The sequence below is a fragment of the Pongo pygmaeus genome, chromosome 1 (assembly GCF_028885625.2).
Source record: "Pongo pygmaeus isolate AG05252 chromosome 1, NHGRI_mPonPyg2-v2.0_pri, whole genome shotgun sequence".
Taxonomy (NCBI): domain Eukaryota; kingdom Metazoa; phylum Chordata; class Mammalia; order Primates; family Hominidae; genus Pongo; species Pongo pygmaeus.
The window spans coordinates 130,396,662-130,419,946 of record NC_072373.2 but is presented as its reverse complement, the minus strand read 5'-3'; the positions used below and the strand labels follow the sequence as shown (position 1 = coordinate 130,419,946).

Below are 23,285 nucleotides of genomic sequence, written 5' to 3'. Positions count from 1 at the left end.
ATGGATATGTTTGATTGTTGACATTGGCTCTTGAGAAGAAATACGTTAAACAGATTGGTATGCCAGGGTGCAGTCTTGCAGCTAGCCCTCTCACCTTCCTCAAAAAGTTCAATTCACTTAAAGCCAGTTAGAAGATTAGTTTATCCTGTAAGACTCTGATAAAAGTTTTAAAGCCATAATAGGTCATTTAATTTATCTTTCAAATCTTTTTTCAGATTTTTTTCATTTTAATATGACTCTGTATTACTTTCCAGAATAATGACTTCAGTTCTGCTACTTAATAAACCTATATTTCCCATTATAATTGCCTTTAAATTTTAGACAGTACCTTTGGAATTAACTCATTCATCCCCTTTGTTTCACAATACAGAAAACTGAAAACAGATAATTTAAGTGATTTGCTCAACTCTTACAGCATGTCAATGGCAGAGCTGAGGCTAGATCTGAAGAGTCTTCTGACTCCTGGGCCCAGTGCTCTTTTCATTAGGAAGTGAAACTACTCTTAAGCTTATTATACCTGTCTGTGGCCCCATGCTCACTTCCATAAGAATTTACTGTCAGGGAAGCAAGATACTCAAATATGGATGAGAACCTTAGATATAATAAAAAATATTTAGTTTATTGTATCTGTAAATTCTTGCCCACACTTGGTTAAAGATTAGGAAAACAAACTTTTTGAAGTACGGAAATTTCCCCCATACACATGTAGCACTTTTAGAATATCACATGTCTAAACATCAAGAGAGTATAAGACCAGGGAGCCGATATAAACTGTCACACACATGAAAGAGCACAGAGCAAAGTAATTTCCTGATGGCTGCACCAAATTGGCAAGCTTTAAACTTCCTTTCCTCATGTGTTCACCATCTCATCAATGGTCTAGATGTGCATTTATTCAACTATGTTTTTTCTTGCCAAAACAGAAATGCACATGGCATAGTCTCGAGATCTTCCTGGAAACCCACAGATATGGCAGTGTGTGCAGCACCAGGCCCAAGGGAATTCATCCAAATGTTTAAAATGCTAGGCTCACCAGGCACGGTGGCTGACATCTGTAATCCCAGCTACTCAGGAGGCTGAGCTGGGAGGAGAGCTTGAACCAAGGAATTCTAGGTTATAGTAAGCTATGATTGCACCACTGCACTCCAGCCTGGACCACAGAGTGAGACCTCATCTCTAAAAAAAGGAAAAGAAGAAGAAAAAAAAGGAAAGGAAAGAAAATGCTATAGAGTCAGGGAGACATTGATTCAGTGCCAGACTGCCTTCAGGAGCAGTTTGTGCCTTCCCTTCCCAACTGCCTGTCCTGCAAACTTTGGGCTTCATTATCAGACAAGGAAATAATAGCCTCATACAAATTGTGCACTCAGTTCCCATAATTACACAAGGTTAAAGCTCTAAAATAAATAAATCCTTTTATACTATGTGTGTGTATTGATTTTTATATATTAAGGAATACACACACACACACACACACACACACACATAATCAGTGAGCACCTAAAGGACTTCGAGGAAACTGCTAGCAAAAGCCTGATGTGCAAAAGCCTGATATGCTTTAGTTTAAGCAGGCTTTGAATGAGAGTTTAAAAGAAAGTAAGTGACTAAACTTTGACCCATCCAGACAATAAAGTATTAATCGGTGCTAAAAAGAAATGAACTGTCAAGCCATGAAAAGGCATGGAGGAACCTTAAATGCATATTACTAAGTGAAAGAAGCCGATCTGAAAGGGGTACGTACTGTGTGATTCCAACTATATGACATTCTGAGAAAGGCAAAACTATGGCGACAGTAAAAAGATCAGTGGTTTCCAGGCACTGAAGAGAGGAGGGATGAATGGGCAGAGCACAAAGGATTTTTAAGGTAGCAAAAGTACTCCTTATGATACTACAATGGTGGATACATGCCACTATACGTTTGTCCGAACCTGCAAAATGTATAACACTAAGAATGAACCCTAATGTAAACTGTGGATTTTGGGTGATAATGATGTGTCAATGGAGGTTCACTGATTGCAGCAAATGTACCACTCTGGTGCTGGAGGTTGATAGTCGGGGAAGATGTGGATTTGTGGCAGCAGTGCGTATATGGGAAATCTCAACTTTCTGCCCAATTTTGCTGTGAACCTAAAACTGCTCTAAAAATAAAGTCTATTTTAAAAAGAAAATAGTGAGAAAATGTTATGGAAACCTGGAGGAAATGGTTTCCTTTTTATATAGTGGCAGAAAATTTAGTAGCATTGTTGCCTATAGTAATGGACAAAGTAAAAACATGTACCTGATGGACTGGATGACCAAGCCCCAGGAGATTTCCAGGCAGGGTGCTAAAAGTGCCACCTGGCTTCTTTTTGCTGCTTACAGTAAAATGTGAGAGGAATGATGAGATAAAGAAAAAAATCAGATGTAAAGAATCCAGGACTTGCTGAGTTCAAAAATAAAACTGTTTCTCATTCTCAGCACTTCCAAGATTCTCAAATTAAGAAATAACTTCAGAGCAAAAACCAAATCCAATGGAGAACTATTAAATCCTTTGTTAAAACCTTAGAAAGATCTAATACAGCCCCTGAGAAAACCATTCAGTCAGACAAAAGGCCTTCTAAGACTCCAAAAGTAAGCCTCACAAATTCACTCCTTTAAAGAAAACTCCCTCTCAGACTCTTAAACGGGATATTCCTCAGTCACCTTGCAGGAAGATCACGGTAAAGAGGGTATCTCTTGGAAAAAAAAAAAAAAGTATATATGTGACTTTTGTCTAATGGAGCGGTCTATAAATTAGTTCATTTTAAAATACGAAATTGTTTTAAAGAATTATATCTTCTTGGATTTAAAGGAACTGAAACAGTGCAAAATGAGAAGGCTTTGGTTCCCTAAACTTCTATGGGCAAGAAGCAGGTTTAGAAAACCACTCGTCTGCAGATACAGGCCATTTCTAATGAGAAAGGAAGGAAGACTCAGAAGATGATAGAACCAGGCTGGGCATGGTGGCTCACACCTGTAATCCCAGCACTTTGGGAGGCTGAGGCGGGCGGATCACCTGAGGTCAGGAGTTTGAGACCAGCATGGCCAACGTGGTAAAGACCCATCTCTACTAAAAATACAAAAATTAGTTGAGTGTGGTGGTGGGCACCTGTAATCCCAGCTACTCAGTAGGCTGAGGCAGAGAATCACTTGAACCCAGGAGGTGGAGGTTGCAGTGAGCCGAGATCATGCCACTGTACTCCAGCCTGGGTGACAGAGCAAGACTCCACCTCAAAAAAAAAATTAAATAAATAAAAATAAAAAAGAAGATAGAACCAAGAGCTCAGAAAGCAGAGGTAAGAACCTTAAAGAATCATTCTAAGGCAGCAGGATTGAGCCTGAATTAAGGACTTGGCAACATGTGCCTGGTTAGATTTCAGAACTGCCATGGACCAGTGACTGCTGTGTGACTCCTATTCTCCCCCCCTTCTAAAGAAAGTGGAATGCTACTACCCTACACCTTTCCTGTAATTTAGGGGTGCTGGTTGTATGAGGAACAGATAACTTGTCTCCATAGTTCACAGGTCTCCAGATCTAGAGGATCAATATTCAAGGAGCTATACCCAGATATGACTTAGGTGACCCAATCTTGGACTTTCAGCTGATACTGTAATGGCATGAGACTTGGTGGCCTTCAGGAAGGAGATAAGTATATATTTTTAAGTAGGAGGAACATGAATCACTGGATGCCATAGGGTGGACTAGGGTATTCAGTCTCAAAAATGGCCTCCAATGATCCTCCCCTCCATGTACTCATGCCCTTTTACAGTTCCCTCTTCTAATGTGTCAAGGCTGCCCCTGTGTGACCAGTACAACAGGGCAGAAGTGACAGTCTGTGACTTCTAAGACTTAGTCATAAGAAGCATTTCAGCTTTTGTCTTAGTATCTCAGTTCATTCACTCTAGGAAAAGTCAGCTATTTTACCATGAGGAGACTCAAACAATCCGTGGAGATTCCCATGGCAAGAGGAACTGAAGCCCCTGGCCAATAGTTACATAAGAAAGCTGCCTTGGAAGTGGATCTTCCACCCTATATCAAGCCTTCAGATGATGGCAGCCCCACGTGACATCTGACTACAATATCACAAGATGCTCCTAAATGCTTGACCCACAAAACCAAAAGAGATAATAAACGATTATTACTAATTTAAGCCACTAAGTTTAAATTAGCAACCCACAGAGCAATAAATAACAAATATAGCAAGGTTAAAAAGTTAGGAGATAATGGGGGAAAAAACTCTATCTACTATGATAGATAGCACCTCTCTGATATGATTAACAACAAAGTCCAGGCTACACAGGAAAGCAAATGACACCTAGAAGGAAGATCATGATTTTAATAGAGAAGTTTTACATGAAGTCTATGTATTATGGGAAATTCTGGCATTCCCTAATTAAGGTACCAAAATGGCATATATTCCTATGGTTAGAAAAGTATGGTTGTGGTGACAGTCATTCATATGTTTTTTGTTTGTTTGTTTGTTTTGAGATGAAGTCTCACTCTGTTGACAGGTTAGAATGCAGTGGTGTGATCTTAGCTCACTGCAACCTCTGCCTCCTGGGTTCAAGCAATTCTCCTGCCTCAGCCTCCTGAGTAGCTGGGACTACAGGTGCACACCACCATGCCCAGCTAATTTTTTTTTTTTTTTTTTTTCTGAAGTATTTATTGATCATTCTTGGGTGTTTCTCGGAGAGGGGGATATGGCAGGGTCATAGGATAATAGTGGAGAGAAGGTCAGGAGATAAACACATGAACAAAGGTCTCTGGTTTTCCTAGGCAGAGGACCCTGCGGCCTTCTGCAGTGTTTGTGCCCCTGAGTACTTGAGATTAGGGAGTGGTGATGACTCTTAAAGAGCATGCTGCCTTCAAGCATCTGTTTAACAAAGCACATCTTGCACCACCCTTAATCCATTTAACCCTGAGTTGACACAGCACATGTTTCAGAGAGCAGGGGGCTGGGGGAAAGGCCATAGATCAACAGCATCCCAAGGCAGAAGAATTTCTCCTAGTCAGAACAAAATGGAGTCTCCTATGCCCACCTCTTTCTACACAGACACAGCAACAATCTGATCTCTCCTTCCTTTCCCCACACTTCCTCCCCTTCTCTTCAACAAAACCGCCATCGTCCTCATGACCCGCTCCCGATGGTCGCTGTCTCTTCGGAGCTGTTGGGTACACCTCCCAGACAGGGCAGCCGGGCAGAGGCGCTCCTCACCTCCCAGACAGGGCGGCTGGGCAGAGGCGCCCCTCGCTTCCCAGACGGGGCCGCCCGGGCAGAGGCGCTCCTCTCCTCCCAGACGGGGCGGCCGGGCAGAGGCGCTCCTCACTTCCCCGACGGGGCCGCCCGGGCAGAGGCGCTCCTCGCTTCCCAGACGGGGCCGCCCGGGCAGAGGCGCTCCTCAGTTCCTCCCAGACCGGGTGGCAGCTGGGCAGAGGCGCTCCTCACCTCCCAGACGGGGCGGCCGGGCAGAGGCGCTCCTCACTTCCCCGACGGGGCGGCCGAGCAGAGGCGCTCCTCACTTCCCAGAGGGGGCGGCCGGGCAGAGGCGCTCCTCACTTCCCAGACGGGGCGGCCGGGCAGAGATGCTCCTCACTTCCTCCCAGATGGGGTGGCGGCCAGGCAGAGGCGCTCCTCACTTCCCAGACTGGGCGGCCGGGCAGAGGCGCTCCTCACCTCCTAGACGGGGCGACCAGGCAGAGGCGCTCCTCACTTCCCAGACGGTGTGGCGGCTGGGCAGAGGTGCTCCTCCCTTCCCAGATGGGGCAGCCAGGCAGAGGCGCTCCTCACTTCCCAGACGGTGTGGCGGCCGGGCAGAGGTGCTCCTCCCTTCCCAGATGGGGCAGCCAGGCAGAGGCGCTCCTCACTTCCTCCCAGACGGGGTGGCAGCCAGGCAGAGGCGCTCCTCACTTCCCAGAGGGGGCGGCCGGGCAGAGGTGCTCCTCACTTCCTCCCAGATGGGGTGGCAGCCAGGCAGAGGCACTCCTCACCTCCCAGACGGGGCGGCCGGGCAGAGGTGCTCCTCATCTCCCAGACGGGGCGGCCGGGCAGAGGTGCTCCTCATCTCCCAGACGGGGCAGCCGGGCAGAGGTGCTCCTCACTTCCTCCCAGACGGGGTGACGGCCGGGCAGAGGCGCTCCTCACCTCCCAGACGGGGCGGCCGGGCAGAGGCGCTCCTCACCTCCCAGACGGAGTGGTCAGGCAGAGGCGCTCCTCACTTCCCATATGGGGTGGCGGCCGGGCAGAGGCGCTCCTCACTTCCCAGATGGGGCAGCCGGGCAGAGGTGCTCCTCACTTCCTCCCAGACGGGGTGGCAGCCGGGCAGAGGCGCTCCTCACCTCCCAGACGGGGTGGCCGGGCAGAGGCGCTCCTCCCTTCCCAGACGGAGTGGCCAGGCAGAGGCGCTCCTCACCTCCCAGAGTGGGCGGCCGGGCAGAGGTGCTCCTCACTTCCTCCCAGACGGGGTGGCGGCCAGGCAGAGGCGCTCCTCACCTCCCAGACGGGGCTGCCGGGCAGAGGCACTCCTCACCTCCCAGAGTGGGCGGCCGGGCAGAGGCGCTCCTCACTTCCCAGAGTGGGCGGCCGGGCAGAGGCGCTCCTCACTTCCCATAGGGGGTGGCAGCCGGGCAGAGGCGCTCCTCACTTCCCAGGTGGGGCAGCTGGGCAGAGGTGCTCCTCACTTCCTCCCAGACGGGGTGGCAGCCAGGCAGAGGCGCTCCTCACCTCCCAGACGGGGCGGCCGGGCAGAGGCACTCCTCACCTCCCAGACGGGGCGGCTGGGCAGAGGCGCTCCTCACCTCCCAGAAGGGGCGGCTGGGCAGAGGCGCTCCTCACTTCCCATATGGGGTGGCAGCCGGGCAGAGGCGCTCCTCACTTCCCAGACGGGGTGGCGGCCAGGCAGAGGCGCTCCTCACTTCCCAGATAGGGCAACAGGGCAGAGGCGCTCCTCACTTCCTCCCAGACGGGGCGGCCGGGCAGAGGTGCTCCTCATCTCCCAGACGGGGCAGCCGGGCAAAGGCGCTCCTCACTTGCTCCCAGACGGGGTGGCAGCCGGGCAGAGGCGCTCCTCACATCCCAGATGATGGGCGGCCGGAAAGAGACGCTCCTCACTTCCTAGACGGGGTGGCGGTGGGGCAGAGGCTGTAATCTTAGCACTTTAAGAGGCCAAGGCAGGAGGCTGGTAGGTGGAGGTTGCAGAGAGCCGAGATCACACCACTGCACTCCAGCCTGAGCACCATTGAGCATTGAGTTAGCGAGACTCCGTCTGCAATCCCAGCACCTCGGGAGGCCGAGGCAGGCAGATCACTCGAGGCCAGGAGCTGGAGACCAGCCCGGTCAACACGGCGAAACCCCGTCTCCACCAAAAATACAAAAACCATTCAGGCGTGGCGGCGCGCGACTCCAATCCCAGGCACTCAGCAGGCCGAGGCAGGAGAGTCACAGGAGCCCGAGGCAGGGAGGTTGCAGCGAGCCGAGATCCCGGCAGTACAGTCCAGCTCCGGCAACAGAGGGAGACCGAAAAAAGAAGGAGAGGGAGACCGAAAAAAGAGAGAGGGAGAGAGGGAGAGAGGGAGAGAGGGAGAGAGGGAGAGAGGGAGAGAGGGGGAGAGGGAGAGGGAGAGGGAGAGGGAGAGGGAGAGGGAGAGGGAGAGGGAGAGGGAGAGGGAGAGGCAATTTTTATATTTTTAATAGAGACAGAGTTTCACCATGTTGGCCAGGATGGTCTCGATCTCTTGACCTCATTATCTGCCCACCTCAGCCTCCCAAAGTGCTGGGATTACAGTCATGACAGTCATCCATATTTTTATGAGCAAATACTCTGAATAATTATATGGTGTTTATATATTTATTCTCACCTACCTTACGTTTAATTCTCACATTAACCCTGTGAGATGGCTATTACAGATGAAGAAGCTGTGACTTGAAAATTTTGCCTAAGGTCACAGTGAGAAAACGGCCGAGGCAGGAATAAAATTCAGATCTTCTGATTCAATGCATGGCTTTCCTTCCTTTGGTCACAGTTTCCTTGTGGTGGACACAGAAGAAATGCAAGGTCCTGCAATTCAACCTTCTCAGAACATAAACCCTTGCTTCAAATCCTCATGGAGGTCATGGGTGTTTCAGTGAAAGAAAAGTAGAATGTGGATAGTGGGAGGAGAGGGCTTATTCCTCTCAAAGGCCACAGAATAAATCATAAGCAAAGCTTCAAGGGGGAAGCACAGCATATTTAGGAAACAAAAATGAGACTACTTGGATCCAACAAAAGATCCAAACTTGACTCCGAAAGAACTAGAGGTGAGGTATGTTGGAGGCTGATGTGAGGAATGAGCTGGACATGGTATATAATGGAAAGTCACTGGAGATTTCAGAAAAGGCAGTGACCCACAGAACTGTGTATTCACAGAGGTAAGACCCTCTTCCAGAGTCTAGCATAAATACTGGCATACCTCTTTTATCTTTCCAGTTAGTTGCTGGAAACAGCATCTGCCCTAGTAGGAGTCTAGCATTTTTCTCCTAAAGATAGCATCCCATCCTAACCCTGAATTGTGCAAGAATTCCAGGGGCTTTGACAATTCAATTCAGGGCTCACTTGTTCTTCCAAAAGTTAGGAAAAGGGAGACAATGGAAGGCCCCCTGTCCATTAGCACCATAGCATGGTTCATAATCACAGAGTTCCTGCACCACCTTTGAGACAATTGTTCACTGCTAAGGTGATGCCCATGCTGGACCACATCACAAGCGTGGCCACACGGCCACCCATACTCTCATTTCAAGCTTATTTCTCTTTAATTTCCGATGCTTACTCATTATTTCCAGTCAGGGCAGCTGGATCCAAGAGGGCATCCACCACACACTGTTTGGAATCAGTCACCGCCCTCCTTCGACTCTTAGCCCATGTGTGGAACCGAATCCCTAGCCATTCAGCCCTTCCCTTGAGTGGAGGCCAATAGGACCTATCCCACCAGGTAGTTCTGAGAATTAAGTGTGTCGATATACGTAAAGGATCTGCACTGTCTGTTGCATAGCAAGTTTTCCCTAAATGTTATTGTTACTATTATTTTACGTTTGAGAATGCCTACAGAGTGGTGGAAAACTTCTCACAGGTACAAGCTAAGCATACTATTATTTTCAAAATGATTTCTGGCTCTTAACAACACCTTAGAACTAAAATTTGATCCCTAGCCCTTTCCTATAGCAAACACTGAGCACCATCAAAAAGGCAAATACCTATGCTTAGGTAGCGATTAAAGGTGAGAATGAATGAATCAGGATTTCCAATCCACACTAAGCTATATGTGTTATAAATAGGACTTTGTAATAGAGTGAGCAAGTCAAAGCAGGGCAACTCTGTGAAGAAAAAGAAGACAAATTATTGTTTAAAAAAAAAAAACAATGGTTAATCCTCAGGAACTATCCTTTGCGGAGGTCATTACTGCTACAGTGAGATGGTAATTTAAAAAAAAAGTAGGCCCAATTCAAAGTCAGCATGTACAGTATAGAACACTGTGGACTGAGTGATCACTCATCCAGATTTATATGTATAAAATATAGGTACAATTAAGACACTAAAAGTGTTTATAGGACTTAAAACTTTGCATACAAAGCCCTTTTCTTATCCTGTATTCCAAACTTTGCCCAAATTCTGCACATTAAGTATGTATCAATGAAACTAAAAAAGAGTATTACTTTATGCCCAGTTTCTCTGCCATTAAGAACCACAAAAGGTACTAGGATGGGACAAGTTTCCTCAGAATAATCTGGATGGGTGAGCACTCAGGCCACAGTCTTCTATACTGTTTACACTGTCTTTGAAATGGGCCTGCTTTTTTTTTTTTTTTTGGAAATTATCAGCTCACAGTAGCAGTAATGACCTCCACAAAGGATAGTTTCTGAGGATTAACCACTTGGAAGCGGGGAGGATTTTAGGCGATATCAGCACTTCCTCCTCCTCTTCAGGAAATGCCAGGCCTTTACTTACACAGAACTGCCAAAGTAATTTCGTTTCTAATTAGCCTCAACTCCCCACATTTACCTGTGCACTGAAACCATGGTTTAACTAAAAAACAGTATTCCCAATTCTTCCCCTTCTGTTTCCCAAGTCTGTTCTGCATCGCCAAGATAGCGATATATAGTGCTGAGAAAACTTGAACCAAATCATCACTTCTCTTTTATGAAGAATTTATTTTCCTTCATTGGAGCTTTTTAGTAACACATCGTGACCCTTTTCTGTAGATGTTTCACCAGGTTTCAATAATAAAGCTGCCTTGGTAATGAAGAAAGCAATACTATAATCAAGTGTGACCGTGGGTGTCTGTCAGTCATATGGAAACAAAGAGGAACCTTCTGGAAAATAATACAAAATGTAGTAAGTTCCCTGTGCAGGTAATTTGCCTCCAGGCCCCTAATCCCCCTCCGAGAGAGCATTGCCTTGCCTGGGCACTGGGTCTAGCACCTGTTGCTCTATGGCTCCACAGGACTTACTGAAAGATTCATGTGACTGAGGGCATCTGTCCTCCCACACTCTGGCTATGGTGACTGACCAGCTATGAAGCAGGGATGACTAACAAAGAATGGAAGGCCCCATGTTTCAGAAGGCGTTTTAAATTTCAGGGAAATATCTGTGAGCTGGAAAGGAAATGCTGGGGTCCTGCACCTGATGAGCAGCTGATCACGCTCTCAATGTCATCATTATGGTGTGTCATCTAAGGAACAGAATTGAAATAGCTAGACTCTCTGGAACCAAAGGGTCAGACCCAGGCAAAATTAGCTTAGCTTGCTGTATGGGTAATGACTGTAATCCTTTGCGCTCCCTGGAGTACTTTATGGTCAAGGATCTTGGGGAGAGTTTGCCAACAATTAATCTCAGTAGAGGCCTGTGGGTTTCAGGATGAATCATACTACTCATTTACCTCTTTCTCGTCCATAGCATACTCTCACATGGAGCTGCCTGCAAGGACTGAGTCTATCAAAACATATGTAGTAATATTACACGTTTTAACAAGTGATCCTATTGAGGATTCAGTGGTCTGTGCTGAGTCCGAAAGCAGAAAAGCACATAGCAGAGCTGGCTGTGAAGCAATGCCTTGACCAAGAGTGGGAAATGCACCAGCATCTTGCCACCAAACTGCCCACCAGCCCCAGTTAGGGGCTTCAAATCCACACACCCAGAAAGCGGGTCTGAGACAGAACTGCCTTCTGTGAAATATGCTATAAGCAGAATACTATTTTAGGTTCAAATCATAGTCCTGTGACTACAAAAAGGGAGAGAGAGAGAGATTAACCAAACAAAAGGGATAATTCCACAAGCATGGTGAAAATGGCACAATTTTATCAGGAAAGTTATCATCCATAGTTTTTATTGCCTGAAAGGAGACTCACAGAATCACAAGATTTTAGAGCAGGGAGCGGTCGTGGATACCATCTAGATCAATTTTTTTATTTTGCAGAAATAAAAATGCAGTCTAATATATTTTCCTCAACAACCCACCAGTTAAGAACAGGCAGCCGGGCATGGTGGCTCACGCCTATAATCCCAGCACTTTGGGAGGCCGAGGTGGGCAGATCACAAGGTCAGGAGATCAAGACCATCCTGGCCAGCATGGTGAAACTCTGTCTCTACTAAAAATACAAAAATTAGCTCAGCGTGGTGGTGCGTGCCTGTAATCCCAGCTACTTGGGAGGCTAAGGCAAGAGAATTGCTTGAACCCGGGAGGCGGAGGTTATGGTGAGCCGAGATAGCACCACTGCACTCCAGCCTGGCAACAGAGCAAGACTCTGTCTCAAAAAAAAAAAAAAAAAAAAAAAAGCAGGCTTCCATTGAAGGTGAGGGAGCCAGGCAGATCCGAGGGGTGCATAAGGCACTTCTTGAGAAGGGCAGACCTCTGTGGGATTCCCCATGAGCAAACCCAATGGTAGGATCAAGATGCTGAAAAGAGAAATAAGAGTGCTGGAAGGGCAAATAGAAGCAAAGCAAACATGACATTGCTTCACGTCCAAAGCTCTACTAGACTTTGGACGCAGTGGCTCACGCCTGTAATCCCAGCACTTTCAGAGGGTGAGGTGAGTGGATCACTTGAGGCCAGGATTTGGAGACCAGCCTGGCCAACATGGTGAAACTCCTTCTCTACTAAAAATACAAAAAAAATTAGCTGGGTGTGGTGGCACACGCTTGTGATCCCAGCTACGTGGGAGGCTGAAGCATGAGAATTGCTTGAACCTGGGAGAGAAAAGTTGCAGTGAGCTAAGATTGAACACTGCACTCCAGCCTGGGCAACAGAGTAAGACCCTGTTGCAAAAAAAAAAAAAAAAAAAAGAAAGAAAGAAAAAGGAAGGAAGGAAGGGAGGGAGGGAGGGAGGGAGAAAAAATCCTAAATTCCACCACCTGCCCTGGAAGCTCACAAACAAAAATGAGACTCCTAGGGCTAAAATGAATTCAACAAATTAAAATCTGATTCTGAATAAAATTGCCACATGCATTTCTGGGGAGCCTTGAAAGTACTCCTATAAAAGGTAGCAATATACACTGCCCTTTGTCAAAGGCAGGTCTTTGTCCCATGTTCTCTCATAATAATGTTAAATAACACATGAATGCATAGAGAATGAATGAAACCTCCCTTGGGAGGAGGCAGGAGGTCCTACAAGCTATTCCATTTGAGTTTAGAACAGTAAAATATATCGTTAAGATATGTGCTATTTGACAATTAATGAGTATCATTTACTAAACTTTCTGAGAATGCTATAGTCTCACTCTGCTTCTCAAAATTCCTTTCACAGTTGGCTGTATGGAAGTTTACATTCTGCACTATTCTTAGCTCTCGCAGCTGGAGAATTCCGGGGAGTCCTCAACGCCAAATTCCAGGACATGAAGCTAATACCACTGTTTCAAACTTCTCTTTTTAAAATAAATGCATGATTTTAGAAGATTTTAGTTATCAAAAGAATGCTACTTTTAAATGTAATGTAGACTAAAAGATTTTTCTATTGCAAAATCTTAAAATAACAACCATGTCAATGAAAGCTTACAATATGGGTGGTAGTGGGGATGATAATATATCTATTTTTTAATAAGCATCAGATTTAATAAATGATTTCAGTATCAAAATTTCAAAGAAGATTGATATTTCACATAGTAGAACAATTTGGTCAATACATTTAATAGACGACCCTGAATGCATGTCTCAATTTCAGATTAATTCATTGATCAAATATTTACTGAGTACCTACGATGACCCAGAACTAAATGCTTGCGAACAAAACAATCAAAAGCCCCAGACTTTATGGAGTTTACACTCTAGTGGGGAGAGACAGACAGCAAAAAATAAACATTTTCTAAGGTGGACCTTTTTGATTTGAAAGGCAAGACCTAGGTACTGTGGACCCCACTGAAATGCTGCATGTTAACCCATGTTATTGGGTGTGAAATCCAGAAGGGAATTCTGGGAAGACACTAACAAGGATCACCAGTCCTTTTAGTCAAAGAATACTAATTGTTTAACAAAAGCACCTCAAACGTGGCAAAGCCTCAAAGTGTGACATATTCCAGAACTGCATTCATTATTTTTTTCTTCTCCCTATTTTTTCCTTTCTAGTGACAGCAACACCTGATAGCCAGTTGTTACAAAAATACAAACCTGGCAGTCAGGCTACACTCCTCACTTTCCCATATCCATGTCCTAGAGTGCTGACATGCTCATAGTTCACTTTTCTGTCCCCACTGGGTCCTGTTCCTCACTGCTGCACCTCCATCACTTTTCCCTGGGATTCTTGGAGTCATCAACAACCACCTGTTCTCCCTAGCTCCATTAGGCACTTCTTCCATCTCCTTTTCCTCACTGTTGCCCAATGATCTTTTTGAAATGTGATTGCATCTATTTCTTATTTAAAATTTTTCAGAGGTGTCAAGTGATTCTAGGCATAAAGATTTGGGGGATGTTGTTGTTGTTGTTGTTGTTGTTTGAGACAGGATCTTGCTCAGTAACCCAGGCTGGAATACAGTGGCACAATCATGGCTTACTGCACCCTCAATTTCCCAGGCTCAAGTGGTCCTCTGCCCTCAGTCTCCCAAGTAGCTGGGACTACAGGTGTGCACCACTAAGCCCAACTAATTTTCTTTTTATTTTTTGCAGAGACAGGGTCTCACTATGTTGCCCAGGTGGGTCTTAAACTCCTGAGCTCAAATGATCCTCCTGCCTCAGCCTCCCAAAATACTGAGTTTACAGATGTGAGCCACCATGCCTGGCCTAGGATTTGTTTTCTTTTTCAATTGAGAATTTTTTTTAGTCAAGGTAATACAGATACAAGTTTAACATTTTAAATATTACCAAAGGGTAATTTTTTGTCATTGAAACTTAAGGGTCATTTTCATGAAATGTAAGTTTTTCATTGATCCCAGTTCCCTCAGGACTCAAAAAATAAATAAATAAATAAAAATAAACATGTTAAAAATAAAAAAAACTATATGGTGTATTAGATGGTAACAAGCATTATGCAAAAACAGAACAGGGTAGGAAGATCTGGGTGGAGATGCTACAAAAATTTAAATAGTGTTTCCTGGGTGTACCTCATTAGGAAGGGACACTGGAGAAGGCTTAGAGCAAGTGAAGGGGGAGAGTGCTCCAGGCAAAAGCTATGTTCCTGTGCAAAGGCCCTGAAGTAGAATATGCCAGCTTCTGTGAATAGGAGGGGAAAGGTAGTAGGGAAAAATCCAGAGATTAGTGGGGGCCCAGTTTGTCCAGGTTTTTGTTGGCCATTGTTAGTACTTTGGCTTTTGCTTTGTTGAAATAAAAGGTAACAAGCAAGAATGGAATCAGGGGGATCAATTAGGGAGTAAGTGACAATGATTGGCTTATACCAGAGTGTTCATAGTAGAGATGATGAGAATGGATCAGATGAAGTATATAGCTTAAAGATATAGCAAATGGGATTTTCTGACTAATTGGATATGGAGTATGAAAGAAAGAGAAGATTCAAGGGTAACTAAGAATTTGACCCAGAGCAATTAAAAAAGTAATATTGCCGGCTGGGCACGTGGCTCACGCCTGTAATCCCAGCACTTTGGGAGGCTGAGGTGGGCGGATCACGAGGTCAGGCATTCGCGATCAGCCTGGCCAACACAGTGAAACCCTGTCTCTACTAAAAATACAAAAAATTAGCCAGGCATGGTGGCGGGTGCCTGTAATTCTGGCTACTCAAGAGGCTGAGGCAGGACAATCGCTTGAACCTGGGAGGCAGAGGTTGCAGTGAGCCGAGATTACACCATTGCACTCCAGCCTGGGCAACAAGAGTGAAACTCCATCTCAAAAAAAAAAAAAAAAAAAGTAATATTGCCATCAACTGAGATGAGACAGCTGGGGGTGAAGTACTACAAAGTTAGAGATCAGATGTTCCATTTTTGATATATTAAGTTTGAGACACTGATTGGCTCTTCTAGTGGAAATCTCAAGAAGTTGGTGATAAGAGACAACTGGTTCAAAGAGTTTTGCTGCAAGGGAAGGCCCAGGAATGGGGTAGTAACTGGCAGGGATGATGGAGTCAGCAGAAAGCTTTGGTTTTCATTGCATTAAGATAGGAAATCTAATAATATATTTGCATATTGGTGAAAATGTTCCCAAAAAGTGAGAAAATGATAAAACAGGAGAGAGCAGAACTGCTGGACCAATGATCTTTAGTAGGTAAGAAAGGATGAGATCTAGCACACAAGTGAAAAGATGACCTTTCTCTCTAAGAAGAAACAATAGAAATAAGCACAGATGTTAGATTTCATGGATGCAGACACTAGTAGATGGTAAATATGGTGGTTGGAGTCTGGAGAATTCTCTTTCAGTTGTGATTGAAGATAACGGAGGAAGTGTTGAGGTTTTAGGAGAGCTGTGAAAATTTAAAAATTAACTAGAGAAGTGGGGCTGGGCATTGTGACTCACACCTGTAATCCCAGTACTTTGGGAGGCTGAGGTGGGAGGATTGCTTAAGCCCAGGAGTTGGAGACCAGCCTGGGCAACATAGGGAGACCCTGTCTCTACAAAAAAAAAAAATTTGAATTAGCCAAACATGGTGGCACACACCTGTAGTCCCAGCTACTTGGGAGGCTAAGGCCAAAGGATGGCTTGAGCCCCGGAGGTGGAAGACAAAGTGAGCTATGAACTTCAGCCTGTGTGACAGATAGAGACCGTGTCACAAAAAAAAAAAAAAAAAAAAGTGGAAAAGTCAATGGACTAGAGAAACATAATTTCCTGGCAGCATTAAGGATGAAGCATAAAGCATCAGAGGCCCACATGAAGTAGGTAGTGATTAATTTACAATGGGACAAACCTATACAAATTGTACAGAGGAGCAAGATTTTCTGTTTTCTTTAGTCCTATTCAGATTCATTGGTGTAGGTATATAGCAGACAGAGAGGGAGACTTAACTTGTGGCTTTGTCAAGGAAGAAAACTGAAGCCAAAAAAGGCAAGGAATTGAGGGTGACCCCAAGGGAGTGACTAGAATGGTTGAAAATTGAATTTAAGTTTGGTCAATAGGGACGAGAGGATGTCAAGAAGATGATGGACAGTTAAAAAAAAAAGATGTCAGACAGATCCTACAGGTAGTAGGATCAATGAACTGGCAATGTAGGTAGGTTCAAATTGTTGGGATCATGGTTCTAGAAGGAGTGAACTAGAAGAAAGGGAAGGTGGTGATAGGGTGAGAAGAGATTATGGAAAGGTTGCAATTATGAGTAATGACAAAACTCAGGACAATAATCTTTTTGTTTACACAGAGAACATTGCTGTAGAGAAGAAAAATAGAGTGTGAGCAGAAGAAAATGAAAATGGATTAGACACTGAACTGCTCACAGGCTTGGCAGCTTTTCAGGAGTGGGATGCTAAGTAGCTTCTTTGGGCATTTTGTGGGTGTGGAGAAAACAATGACAGGTGGCGGCTAGTGTAAGAACAGGAAACTAGGAAGAGCTCGTTTCTCAAAAGGAACTGCCCGCAATGACTTCAACAATTAGAGGTGTATTGGGTTTATAACACTCCTCTTTTAAAATGCATATAGTGTATCAGTCATCTATGCTGCAGTATGAATTGTAATAATTAGACTATTCCAGTGTTCTCTGATCCCAAACTAACATCTGTGCAATGAGAACGTGGGAGCTTTGAGTAGAAATATGAAAAAAGGGCATAAGAAATTTTGAGTGATGTCCATAGCAGCATTATTCATAACAACCAAAAAGTGGAAATGAACCAAATTTCCCTTAACTGATGAATAAATAAGTGGTATATCCACACAAATGGAATATTATTTGGCAATAAAATTATATGAAGTTCTGATATATGCTAGAACATGGATGAACTTTGAAAACATTATGCTAAATAAAAGTCAGACACAAAAGGTCATATATTGTATAATTCTATTCATATGAAATGCCCAAAATAGGCAAATTCATAGAGACGGAGAGTAGAATAATGGCTTCCTAGGGTTATGGGTACAGTGAGATGGGGGAGACAGATAAGGAGCACAGGGTTTATTTGGGGGGTAATAAAAATGTTCTAAAATTGATTGCTGTAATGGATGTACAACTCTGTAAAGATACTAAAAACCACTGAATTATACACTTTAAATGGGTGAATTGTATGATGTTAAATTATATCTCAATAAAACTTTTTAAAAAAAAAACAGAAACTCTGAGTTCAGGTGAGCTTTGGACAGCTGCAAGCATCATTCAATAGACTATAAGAAAGAAGAATTCGGAAAACACTAAAAGAAACTCTATTTTTCTTGAAATTTGACCTAGAGCCCTGCTGATATGTCACACACCCAAGTGTCTCTTAAATCAACTCCAACATCATCTTGGGCCTTTCTGCCCAAGGTTGCTAATGCCTCCCCAGCAGAAACACACACTGACCAAGTCAACCTAGAGTTTTCAGAGCACAGTGATTAGGGTTCAGTCTCTAGATCCAGGCAGAAATAGTTGATATTCTCACTCTGCTGCAGGTTGTGTGTCTGTGTGACTTTAGGCAAGTCACCTTATGGCCCTTAGTCTCAATATCCAATGGAAATAATACAAGTACCTTCCTTACAGTATCGTTGTAAGAATTAAATGAGAAAAAAAGGCAAAGCACTTATTGTAGAAGCTGGCAATTAGGGACAGCTTAGTTATTATCATTATAAAATGTTAGGAATATAAAGAGGGATGGCTAGAGATCCCAATATATTTTATGGTACATACTCCGGCACTCCCCACGTATGCCCTTCCAGAGGAGTCAAACTGGAAAGAAAGAAGGGGAGTGCATTCAAGAGAAGTATGTTTCCCCACTTTCCTCTCTCTCCATTTGGCACTTACCCTGTGACAAATATTCCTGTCTTTGGGTTAAAGCTGTTCTTGCTATCAAGAAGAAATGATAATGTTGTAGGAGCAGCTGCATTTCCACCCAAATACCAGACCCAATGCAGAACTGCTGTGTCATTACCCTTTTGTGAAATGAATCCCACCCGATGCCATCAAATGGCCTTTGTAAACCTATAGAAAAAATTCTCTAAAAACGTATCTTATGAGTTTGGCATTAACAGTTAAACAAGCAGTTACTTCCAGATGACTAGAACATTTTCTGAACTTGCAGACTTCATGTACTAGCAGGCAGACAGATATCCAGATACATCTGAAGCCTCAATTTATTAAGGGATATAATAAAAGTAGATACAATGTGCTGTGGAGACACATATGAGAGAATGATTTGTTCTATTAGTAAAGGGAGGCTTCAGACAGCAGAGGTCCTTTCATCAGGCCTTGGAAGAATGAAAAGATGTTCTAAAGCTAGGGAGAAAAAAAGAATCTGTGTAGCGTCACAGATGTATTTCATATCAGGGAGTGGTTAGTAAACTGGGGAGAGTATGGGGGGCAGGTAGGTGAGCACAGGCTACAAAAGGCTTTGACTGCCAGGCCAAAAGTTCGAGACCAGCCTGGCCCATCTCTACTAAAACTACAAAAAAAAAAAAAAAAAAAAAATTTAGTGGTGGGTGCCTGTAATCCCTGCTACTTGGGAAGTTAAGGCAGGAGAATTGCTTGAACCTGAGAGGCAGAGATTGCAGTGAGCCAAGACTGTGCCATTGCACTCCAGCCTGGGTGACAGAACGAGACTCTGTCTCAAAAAAAAAAAAAAAAAAAAAAGGTTTGCACTTCATTTTGAAATTAAAGGGAAAAGCCAACAATCTTGTGACAAAGACTGCTTGTAACTCCCCCCAATATCATTTTTTTTTCTTCTTCCCTGGTAAGAAAATCCCTAGCTAAGCACATTACTAGGCAGAATGAAGACTCTATTCCAGTCTCCCTTGGACAAATGAAAAGTTGACAGCAGAGGCAGTACAGACCCCTGGGGGGAGGATGATATTCCATATGCTAGAACACATGGTTATCCATCTCCCTTCTAGAAAAGGCCAATCTTTCCACCTCCACTGGGAGATGCACTCCTCTCATCTTCTTAGTTATCCCTTATTTCTCTTACAAAATCAATTGTTTGCCTTTCATGGGATCATTACTATACATTTACAAGCATCTTCCAATATCTGCACTCATTGAAAACAAGAACGTTTACATACCCACTTCTAGCACTGCCTCAATCCCTGCTCCCATAAATAGCCAGATTTCTTGAGTTTTAAATACATGTTTACTCCACTACCTCATTTTCCATTCTCCCTTTAGCTTATTACTATCTTCTGAACTCAATATGTCACTAAAACTAAAGAAAGAAAGAAATCACCGAGACTTCCATGTCGCCAATATGCTTCTCTACGTTTCTGCTCTCTTCTCATTGGATACAGTTGTCTCACTTGATCCCTGATGTCACACCTTCTCATTTTGCACACTTTTCTGGCTTTCCTCCTACCTTTCTGGCTGCTCCTACTGTCTCCTTCTCCTGGACACTTTCATCTTTCTCTACATAGTCTCCCCCAAAATGATCACAACTACTTCCTTGGCTTTAAATACCTTCCATAAATGATGGCAACTCCAAGACTGATATCTCTAGCCCAACTCCCTTCTCTGAGCTTCTCTGTAGTGTATCCACCTCCACGTGAATGTCTCAGGTATTTCAAACTTATCATGTCCAAAACTATACCTTCAATTTATAAGCAAAACAAAACAAAACCATGCCTGTCCTTCAATCTATCATTCTCCTTCACTGAAGATAAAATTCTAGATATTAAGCCTCCCTTCAAGAAAACTTGCTTTGAAGGTATGATTGACTGACAGCCTCCAGGAACCCACCTTCAGATCCATCCAGGTGTTCACTCATGAGGCTAGGGGAGGCAATGCTTCCCCTGGCTGCTCCTGGGATGACTAAATGCAGTAGGAGAACTAGAGCCAAGTGGTTTCATCATGGGACTTCTCTAATGGGCAACCTTGGTTCAGGAACTCCCCATAAACCTATCCAAAACTTTCTCAAAACTGCAGAGGTCTGAAGCTCTTCCTACACAATCCTTCCTTTCTCGCCCTTCTCTTTTCACAGGTAGCAGACCTGCATCACAGTCTAACATCTCCCCACCTATCCATGCAATGCCTCCATAAATATTGGTGAATAAATGAATCCAAAATGAACAAAAACGCCTCATTCAAACATTCCTGTAAATCAGCATCACTTTTAAAAGGGCTTTTACAATTTTTCTGTTGTGGAGCTGTATTTTCTATTTAACTCTGTGGAGGAGAAGGACAGGGTGGCCTCCAGGGCAAACCCCCAATGGATATCTCCTGAAGCATCACAGGAGGGGGCATGAGGACAGTAACTGACTACTCTCTCAACATCTAGTGGAAATGGATTGGATTCGAGGGTACAAAAAATTATCACTCTTGCAAGGTTCACTCCAGAATCTAACTACACATGGAACTGGTTAAAATGAATAAAGAAGGAATGTCCAGCAAATTGATTTAACAGTGAAGACATGGGGTAGGAGGCTGATGGCTCTTCCATAGGTGGGAATTACCTAAATTAATTCTCTTTTCTCACAGCTAACCTCTGCAAAGGGCTGAGATGACTTCTTTGGTAACTTCTTTGAGTGGGAAGCCATCAATAAGACATAAGTACATAAGTACAGGGAATTACTGAAAGCAAAACAGCTTTTCATTAGGAAGAAAATTCTATTATCTCTGAAATAGCTATGTACACAACTAAAGCCTGGCTATTAAAGTCATGAGTTTCTTTTTTGTAAAGTACCACCAATTACCCAGAGGCAACTTCCCCTAGTTGTGAGATATTTACTGTGATTCTTAAAAGGAAAGAAACTCTTCCCTATGCCCAATTTGCAAGCTTATTAAATGTTTACATGGCAACAGAAAAAAACGTTTGCCTAATTTAGAAGGAGCAAATAAAAACCAAATAAGTACTATATTTAGCTGAACTTCATAGGTCCATAACTAAGAAAAGGGGAATCTAATTCAGAAGGAACCCTGAGTTTTCAGCTTGAGACAATTCAAACGTTATCTCCTCAAAGGCCTTCCTTGACTTCTCAGTCTAAATTAACTGCACATCTCACTACCACCACCACCCCAACCAGTAACTCTATTCAAAGTCCTGCTTTGTTTTCTTCATAGCACTTACCATGATCTAAGACTCTGTTTGCTTCTTTCGCGTCTTCCACCACTGAAGGCTAAAACCCAAGAGGGCAGAGACAGCTTCCATGTTGCTCAATTCCACCACCAACTCCTTGTACAGTAACTGGTTCATGGTAAATACACAATAAATATTTGTTGAATGAATGAAATCAACCATGCCACAACAATCATGACTTCAAGGTGTGCATCACTGAAAACTTTCACATTGCCAACAGAGTTTCAGATCTCAAGAGACTTCCAATTATCATTTGATTCCCAGCAACATGTTTGAACCCGAAATTATATTTGTCACTCCAAGCGACTTATCCTTTCCAACCAACCACATAGGCACCAACACATGACCAGTGGACACACAAGTGGTATGTAAAATGTAATTCCCACAGTAGGCCTACTTATTTCAAGCTAGTTCCTTAAGGAAAGGATCACTGCTTTTCTTTTTTATTTTTTTAAGTGAAAGCAAGTTTTTAGAGAAGCAAAGAAACAAAAGAATAGGCAAAAGCAGCAGTGTGGGCTACTCAACTAATTACACTTGTAGTTATTTCTTGAATATATGCTAAACAAGAAGTGGATTATTCATGAGTTTTCTAGGAAAGGGGTGGGCAATTCCCATAACTGAGGTTTCCTCCTTCTTTGAGACTATATAGTGTAACTTCCCTACATTGCCATGATTTGTAAACTGTCCTGGTGCTGGTGAGTGTCTTTTAGCATTCTAATGTATTATAATTAGCATATAATGAGCAGTGAAGACAAGCAAAGGTCACTGTCACAGCCATCTTGGTTTTGGTGGGTTTTGGCCTGCTTCTTTACTGCAACCTGTTTTATCAGCAAGGTCTTTGCTACCTGTATCTTGTGCTGACTTCCTATCTCATCCTGTGACTAAGAATGCCTAACCTACTGGGATCATTTCTTTTCATACATGAGTTGACCACTCAGTAAAGCATGAATGCATAGGCTCACATTCCATTTAGACTATGGAAAGTGTTTTCTCCACTAAATATACTATTCAGTTTGACCTAGACACTTTGAGAGGTGGTAGATTAACAAATAGACTCAGTTAGTTGTGTTTTCCCTTAGAATGACAATTCTGTGGTTAAAGGGAGGGAGGGAATATGAGAAGGGGCAAGATGGGCTTCATACAGGTAGTGAGGATACAGGATATAATCAAGACCTCTGTGCACTTTTGGATGAAAGGGAAGAAATTAAACTGGCCATGATGTGGAATTAATTATGCATGCCACTTGAGTCAGAATGTTAGCTACAAGTACTAAATGTGTTAGAACTCCTTGATTTGGCGAAAAGAACTAAAAGCTATTGTCAATAATAGGAATAAAAGCTGCAGCAATATTGCTGTATGAAGCAAGGGCTCTCAACTGTTATTCTAATACTTTAACAATGCAACTTCAGAAAAAATATAGCTTGTCTTCAAATTGTAATCTTTTTCTGTAGAGTGTTTAATTTGTATCTTGGTAGTGGAATAGCCGTTGTGCCCTGAAAGATCTTCCCCAGGCCACACCACTCCTAGAGAGCCAGGGAGACCACGAAAGACATAGTAACACTTGCAATTATCTTTGACTCTTTAGCTCCTAGCCTGTGAATGTGTGCCACTCCTAAAAGTCCAAGTCCTTTTCGTTCATCCCAGGGGGCTCCCATGCTCTCCTAGTTCTTTGTTGGAATTTTCTGCCCCATCCTC

At 43.8% G+C, this 23,285-nt stretch overlaps 1 long non-coding RNA gene across 2 annotated transcripts in view; it reads right to left on the bottom strand.

The window, feature by feature from the left end:
* Positions 1–23,285, bottom strand: part of LOC129012264 (uncharacterized) — a 111,526-nt gene that overhangs the window by 74,475 nt on the left and 13,766 nt on the right. For both annotated transcript variants that reach the window (XR_010123959.1, XR_008493590.2), the window contains exon 3: positions 21,582–21,698. This is a non-coding gene — a long non-coding RNA (uncharacterized LOC129012264). The remainder of the gene's footprint in view (positions 1–21,581; positions 21,699–23,285) is intronic.